Source organism: Chrysochloris asiatica, unplaced genomic scaffold (assembly GCF_000296735.1).
Source record: "Chrysochloris asiatica unplaced genomic scaffold, ChrAsi1.0 scaffold00026, whole genome shotgun sequence".
Taxonomy (NCBI): Eukaryota; Metazoa; Chordata; class Mammalia; order Afrosoricida; family Chrysochloridae; genus Chrysochloris; species Chrysochloris asiatica.
Genome location: NW_006408544.1, coordinates 5,149,203 through 5,157,927, shown reverse-complemented (window position 1 = coordinate 5,157,927; position 8,725 = coordinate 5,149,203). Strand labels below are relative to the sequence as shown.

General features: G+C 40.2%; 1 protein-coding gene across 1 annotated transcript in view; it reads right to left on the bottom strand.

Moving 5' to 3' along the window:
- Positions 1–8,725, bottom strand: part of LOC102819584 (chromosome unknown open reading frame, human C1orf228) — an 82,273-nt gene that overhangs the window by 29,851 nt on the left and 43,697 nt on the right. The gene's annotated exons all lie outside the window — the stretch shown is intronic.

Here is an 8,725-nt window from a genome sequence, read left to right as displayed (position 1 = left end):
TACAAAAACCAACTCAGCATGGATTAAAGACCTAAATGTGAATCCCAGAATTATGAAGGCCATTATTGAAAAAATAGGGACAAATGTGAGGGCTCTAATTCAGTGCTTAAACAGACTACCAAACATTTTGAAAACTACACAAACAAAAGTAGACAAAATAGATAATTGGGACATACTAAAAATTAAAACCTTGTGTGCATCAAAAGACTTTCCGGGATGTGGGGGGTGGGATGAGGGGAGGGAGGGGAAGGTGGAGCACAGGGTAGGGAATAGACACAGGATAGTTTGGGTGTTTGGGAGGGGGCAATACATAAGAACGGGGAGGGGAATGGAAGAATAAGGCAGATGGGGAACTGTTAGGCAGGTTGCATGGGCTAAGTGGGACAGAGTTAAATAATGAGGTATGTATAATCTTGGAACAACAGGACTCTGGGACACAGGGATTGAGGCATGGTTTGAATGGGTAAAAGGGGAAATAATGTTACGATGCTTGGCTGCCTTTTGAATCTTGATTTCCCTTGCATACCATTGTAAAATAGACAGTGGAAGGGGAGAGAAAGGAATAGCTAGAAATATCACCATAGAAAGCTTGTAAGTCCGTCTTCTGCCTATAACTGATTGGAATACCTAAAATGGGGCTACAACTTGCCCAGTGAAGGAGGATTCCTGCGGAGCCTCTGCATTGCATAAGACCATAGGTGGAATCCTGAACCCCATCCAGAATCTTCTGAGGTGGGAAAGCTCCACCTGAAAGGACAAGCAGACCAGCCTGGAGTGGCTAGAAGAACAGAAGATACTTCTTGAAAGAAAGACCGACAGGAAAAATAAAAAACAACAATGGCAGTCCAAATGACTACTACAAGAATAAGCAAGTTGCTCGCCCAGGAGACATCAAGGCAAGTGGTCGAGTTCCCTCAGGGCAAACCCCCTTCCAAGGGGAATACACGAGCAGGCATGCGGTCTCACTGGTGACCACACTGGTCATCGATAAAGGGAAGTGAGGGAAAAACAGCAATGAAGCTCTGAGCTAAATCCAAACATGTTCAATAGACTCCTGTGAACTCAGGTTGGCCAGCAGTATGGCAAGACCCGGGAACTCCTGGACCCAGAGACAGTGACATAGCCACAGAGGACTAGAGTGTAGAGTGAAGTGTCCAGCTGATAAGAAGTGAAGGGATATACAGAAGAACACCCACACTTGCAGATAATACCCACTTGACCTGGCTTCAATGACTGGATGATCAGAACTTGACTACAAGAAGAAAGAAGAGGAAAAAAAGAGTAATGCACTACAATTTGATGAACTTGACCTATACTTATGGATGTAGTAGCTCAAAAGAGGGATCAAATCTTTACAGCAAAGACCATTACCACCCCCTGGGTACACAGGGTAGACAGGGATGAGCAACTTGGACATTGGCTACCCAAAATGGGGGGCTACAAAGGCAAGAAGTGACTGGCTTACAAGCTTTCAAGAGGGAGCCTAGATCCAGAGGGTGTGGAGGAAGGTAGAATCTCCACTGAGCAGTATCTATTCTGTCTGGGCAGGGCTGATGAAATGAGATGGGGATAGGACTCTTGTGGTACAATAGTGAATAACTGCTATCAGGACTGACTATGAGGGTTGGAAATGTAAAGGTAGAAGTTTTGCAGCAAAAGGAGGGGAATGGTTGACTTTGCAGTCCAGGAGGAGAGGTCCCTGGGACCATCAAGGGAGAAGAGCAGAGTGCGGGACCCTATCCAGAAAAACAGTAATGCCAGAGATGGAGGCAGAGATGATGACATGGAGATATGGAGCAGCTGGGGACTTTAGACCCAGAGAGGGAGAGGGGCTGTGTGTTGATGACCAAGGGGCAGGCTTGCATCATGTACCCTTTGGTTGTTTGATGGTGCATGAAAGGGATTTTAATCATGACAATGAAATGATATATGATAGGCTGAATGTAAAGCTAATGTAAACTATCACATAAACTTTTTTAAAAAGAAAGACTCAGAATAGTCTTAAAAACAACCACCACCACCACATATTGAGATCTCTAAGGAATGAGGGAACAGAAGTTGAAGAGACAAGGCCTTTACTCCAAAGCCAATTGAAAGAGAAATCCTTCCCTGCTCTGAATCCATGGACGTCTAGCCTCCTAAACGGTCAGTACATAAATTCCTGTTTGCTAAAGCCATCCACTATGGTTTTTCTTTTATAGCAGTATTAGATAACTAAGACAGATGATACAGTGTTTTAAAACACATCCACAAAATTTTTAGCATGCCACCCTTCAAGAGGTGGAGCCCAATTCCTTTCCTCTTCAGTGGGGACATATGGCCTTGGTGACAGAAACAATGCAGGAGATCACATGATAGAATTTTGCAAGACCAATGACTTATTCACTGCAAATACTTTTTTTAAACAACATACAGATGGAACATACAGGAATCAAATAAACTATATCTGTGGAAAGAGATGGTGGATAAGTTCAATATTATCAGCCAAAACAAGGCCAGGGACTAATTGTAGAATAATCAATTTTTCATATGCAAGCTCAGGCTGAAGTTGAAGAAAATGAAAACAAGTCCATGAGAGCCAAAACATGACCTTGAACACGTTCCACCTGAATTTAGAGACTATCTGAAGGACAGACTTGATGCACTAGACATTAATGACTGAAGACCTGAAGAACTGTGGGGTGATATCAAGAATCAAGAATACACGAAGAAAGCAAAATGTTATTATAAAGAAAGGTAAGGAAGAAAAGATTAAAAAAAAAAAAAAGGACATCAGAAGAGACTCTGAAGCAAATGGAAGAAATGAGTAAGTAAAAGAGCTGAACAAAAAATTTCAAAGGGCAGCTCAAGAAGACAAAGTCAAATATTACAATGAAATGTGCAAAGACCTGGAGTTAGAAAACAAAAGGGAAGAACACACTCAACATTTCTCAAGCTGAAAAACTGAAGAAAAAACTCAAGTCTCAACTTGAAATACAGAAGGATTCCATGGGCAAAACATTGAATGATGCAGAAAGCATCAAAAGAAGATGGAAGCAATAAAAAGTTTAAAAAATAAAAGGAGGAAGGTAAACACAGAACACTGTACCAAAAAGAAATGGGTGATGCTCCACCATTTCAAGAGATAGCATATGATCAAGAACCAATGGTACTGAAGGAAGACGCTCAAGCTGCACTGGAGAGGCACTGATGTAAAACATGTCTCCAGGACTTGACAGGGTATATATTGAAATCTGATGCAGCACTAATCTATGCCAAGAAATATGGAAGACAGCTACCTGGTCAACTGATTGGAATGGATCCATAACTGTCACATTCTAAAGAGAGGTGACCCAATAGAATGCAGAAATCATCAGACAATATAATAACTATCACATGCATAGGGTCCCTATGAGTCGATACCAACTCAATGGCACTGAACAACAACAGAATAGTATACATGTAAAATTTTGCTAAGGATTATTCAAAAATGGCTGCAACAGTACACTGACAGAGAATGGAGAGAAGTTCAAGCCAGATTCAGTCGAGGACGTGGAATGAGGGTTATCATTGCTGACGTCAGATGGATTTTGGCTGAACACCGAGAATACCAGAAAGTTGTCTTTTTGTACTTCATTAACTATGCAAATGCTTTTTACCGTGTGGATAATGACAAGCTATGGATAACACTGTGAAGAAAGTGTACTTCAGAACACTTCATTGTGCTCATAAGGAACCTATACATAGACCAAGAGGCAATCATTCTAACAGGACAAGGGATACTGAATGGCTTAAAATTAAGAAAGGTGTTGTATTCTTTCACAATACTTATTCAATTTGTATGGTGAGCAAGTAATCTGAGAAGCTGGATTAAATGATGAAGAACGTGGCACTAGGACTGGAGGAAGACTCAACAACCTGCGATACGCATTTGATACAACCTTGCTTGCATGAAGGGAAGAGAATTGATGAAATACTGATGAAGACCAAATACTGATAAAGATCAAAAACTAGTCTTCAGTATGGATTGTACCTTAGTTTAAAGAAAACAAAAATCCTCACAACTGGATCAATAAATAACATCATGATAAATGGAGAAAAGATTGAAGTTGTTAAAGACTTTCACTTTGCTTGGGTCCACAATCAACACTCACGGAAGCAGCAGTCAAGAAATCAAATGATGTATTACATTAGATTAATCTGCTGTACCACACCTCTTTAAAGTGGTCAATAGCAAAGATATCAGTTTGAGGACTCAGTTTGGTGCACCTCACCAAAGCCATGGTAGTTTCAATCATCTCATATACATGTGAAAGTTGGACAATTAATAAGGAAGATCAGAGATGAATTGATGCATTTGAGTTATGGTGTTGGAGAAGAATACTGAAAGTACTGTGGACTGTCAGAAGAAAAAGCAAATCTGTCATGGAAGAAGTACAGCTAGAATGTTCCTTAGAAGCCAGGATAGTGAGACTTTGTTTCTTATATTTCAGACATCTTATCAGGAGGGACCATTCCCTGGAGAAGGACATTATGCTTAATAAAGTGGAGGGTCAGTGAACAAGAGGAAGATCCCCAACAAGATGTATTGGTGACAGCAGAAATGGGCTCAAGTGTAACAATAATTGTTCTTTCAAGTCAATGACCAGCATTAATTTGCTAGGTGCATGAGTGAGTCACATTAGTAGGTGATCTTTTAGCCCAGTGGACATCTTGACTGCAACCTCATGAAAAACTCCTAGCCCTAAACACTGTTAAGCTGCTCCCAGATTCTTGGCCCATAAAAATAGTGTGAGATAATAAATGTCTATTGTTTTAAGTCACTACATTTTGGGGTACCTTATTACGAAGCAATAGGTAACCATATTGGTTGACTGATTTGAACAGTTTTTGTAGATATATGAAAACATCTAATATAATGGCTTTCATTTTAACTTCACAGCAACAATTTAAGTAAGATTAATTTGCCTCTGCCCAAGCACTCTGTAGTTGCCATGGCAGAGAGCTGGGGCAGGGAGAGGGGACTTGCTAGTGGTCACCATGCTGAAAAGAGTGGATGAGGTGGGACTGGAATAGAGAAAGGGAGACCAAGGGCCAGAGAAGGGAGTCAATAAAAAGGGAAGAAAGGGGGTACTGAGGGGCAGAGGATGGTCTGAAGTTTCAAGAATTCTGAAGCTTTAGCTTCCTTCTCCCAGCTCTGTTAAGCCCTGCCAGTACAACCAGTATGAACTGCTATAAACTTTGCAAGTATTCAAAGGAAACATGTTTTCGTTAAACTGATAATGTGGTAAATTGGCTACTCAGCAAATTGTTCATTTGGCCAATTGATTTTTGGCAAGCATGCATTTGGCAAATTAATTTGCAGTGAATTGGTCTGTTTGTAATTAAATCATACATAGTAATTTTTATGCTCCTAAGGCAGTAACTGACTTATAAATTAGAAAAAGTATGAACCATACATATGTGATACATGTCACATATATTTTTTAAATTCCCATCAAAATTAATTACTCCTTCAAAAAAAAAAAAAAACTTTTCATGGCTTTAAAATTTCTCTAAGGAAGGAAGGAGACCAATTAGAGACCACTTCTGCAGCTTTAAACTGCTAGTCATGATTAAGCCCTTGCCTGCCACTAATTCCTGGAATAGCAATCCTCCCTGGGAGAAAATAGCTATTTTTTACTTGAAAGCCATTATAAATAGAGATAAATTCCAGGCAAGACTGCTTTGGGGAAATCCTCCTTTAATTTTGATTTTGGCCTTCTTAGGTTAAATGGGAACATCATTAAAAGAAATTCTAAAGGCTTAATTCCATGAGAGAAACCAAAGAACTTAGTGGACATTCGAGTCACTATCCTTTCCCTGGTGATTTCTGTTTCTAAAAGAAGAACACAGTAAGAATGGACAATTGGAGTGCCCTGCACAGAGGACTAGAAAGCCATTTCTTGGTGCATAAGTTTCTTTTCCTACACTTTTTTTAAAGAGACCCAGAAGGGCAGGGTGCTTTCCTCTACTCCAGGGGCACCTGCACAGATGTGAGGGAGATATAATTTTATGAAACTCTGCACTGGCAGACAAATATATTTCAGGAAACTGCTGGTGTACAGTGGGTTAAGTGTTGGGCTGCTAACCATAAGGTCAGTAGTTCAAACCCACCAGCTGCTCCAAGGGAGAAAGATGAGGCTGTGCTCCCTTTAAAACTGACATGTTTGTAGAGTAACTATGACGGAGCTCTGGTGGTGTAGTGGATTAGGCTGAGCTGCTAACAGCAAGGTCAATAGTTTGAATCTACCAGTTGCTCCTTGGGAGAAAGATGAGGCTTTCTCCACCCACAAAGATTTACAGCCTCAGAAGCCCTATACATGGTTGTTATGAGTTGGAACCAACTCCATGGCAAGCAACCACCACCAACCAGGGTCACTATGAGTTATAATCAACTATGGCTGTGGAGTATTAAAGTGTGGGAGAGAAAGAGGGTAAAACAGAAGTGAGGGAAGCCTGTCCCAACTGAAGAGATACAGAGCCACCACATTCATCCCCTAGGTCCCACACACTCCACTCTGTGATTTTAAATCTTGGCCACAAAATTATTTGACCCTCTTCCCATCAAGATGTGGGGAATATAGGTTTTCCTTGAATCTTGGCAGGAGGCCATGCTGTGGGACTTAGGAAACTATGTCAAAAAAGGATGAGTAGCTTCTTTCTGGAATGCCTTGTAATACGCACTTTCAGCTGCCCTCTCTTGGAACCCAGCTACCAAGCCGAGAGGAGCCTGAGTTACATGGAGAGATTATGTAGATGTTCTAGTTGACAGTTCTAGTTGAGGTCTACCTTCAAGCCCTCAAATGATTTCTGCTCCCTTGCATTACTCAAAGCTAGGACTAGGGTAAGGAAGATAAGTTGCGTAATGACATCCAGGGCTTCATGCATGAAGAAAGCAAAATGTCATTAAAAAGACAGGAAGAAAAGAAATGACCAAACTAGATGTCAGAAGAGACTCTGAAGCTTGATACAGTGAATGGAAAAAAGGATGAAGTAAAAGAACTGAACAGATTGCAAAAGGTGGTTAAAGACAAAATGAAGTATTATAATGAAATGCATATTTCTCAAACTGAAACAACTGAAGAAAAAATTTAGGCCTTGAGTTGCAATATTGAAGGATTCTATGGGTTGGAAGTTTAAGCTCACCAGCTGCTCCTCAGAAACCCTGTATAGGGTCGCTATGGGTGGGAATCGACTCGACAGCACTTAACAACAACAACATGGGTAAGATATTAATGGACACAGGAACCATCAAGGGAGATAGAACACACAGAGTCATTGTACCAAAAGAATTAGTCAACAGTTAGCCATTAAAGAAGGTAGCATATGATCAAGAACTGATAGTATTATATGCACAGTCCAATAATGGTGATCGATGGGTAGATGCATAGACAGACACTCAGGCTGGATGTGTGTGTGTGTGTGTGTGTGTGTGAAGAATGGGGAGTACACCCACACACATATACAGGTTTGACAGAGGATATTTTTCCATGAGTATTTTTACCTTTGCTGTTTAATATATCCATGAATGTGGTAGAGCATACAGGGAGCAAAGAAAACTTAAATGTAACCAAACACCTTGACCACCACTCATCTGTCAGTTTGTCATAATGTGGTGGGTTGTGTGTTGCTGTGATTATGGAAGTTATGCCATGGGTATTTTAAATACTAGCAGGGTCACCCATGGTAGACAGGTTTAAGCTAAGCTTCCAGATGAAGACAGACTAGGAAGAAGGAGAGACAGATTACTTCTGAGTATTTATTTAGTCAGTGAAATGAATAGCAGAGGAACAATGTCAGCATCAGAATATTGAATACTGAAACATGATGAAGAGCACCAGAATATTGTCAGATATAGTGTCAGAAGATGAATCTTTCAGGTTGGGAGGAACTCAAAATACGACTGGGGAAAAGTTGCTACCTCAGAGTAGAGCTGACTGTATGACATGAATGGAGTAATGCCTTGGGGACCTATATTTGCTGATGGGGCACAACTCAAAATGAAGAGAAACAGCTGTAAACACCCATTTATAATCAGAACATGGAATGTACGAAGTATGAATCTAGGAAAATTGGAAATTGTCAAAAATGAAATGGAACACATAAACATCGATATCCTAGGCATTAGTGAGCTGAAATGAGCTAGTATTGGTCATTTTGAATCTGACAACCACATGGTTTACTATGCCGGGAATGACAAATTGAAGAGGAATGGTATCACATTCATCATCAAAAAGAACATAACAAGATCTGTCTTGAAGTACAATGCTGTCTGTAATAGGATAATACCCATATGATTGCAAGGAAGACCAATTAATACCACTATTATTCAAATTTACATACCAACTAATGATGATGAAATTGAAGCATTCTACCAACATCTTCAGCCTGAAATTGATCAAACATGCAATGAAGATGTACTGATAATTACTGGCAATTGGAATGCAAAGGTTGTAAACAATGAGAAAGGACAAATAGTTGGAAAACACAGCTTTGGGGATAGAAGTGATGCTGGAGATCACATGATAGAATTTTGCAAAACCAATGACTTCATTGCAAATACCTTTTTTATAAACAACATAAAAGACGACTATTATACACATGGACCTCACCAGATTGAATACACAGAAACCAAATTGACTACATCTGTTGAAAGAGATGGTAGAAAAGTTCCATATCATCAGCCAAAACTAGACAAGGGGCA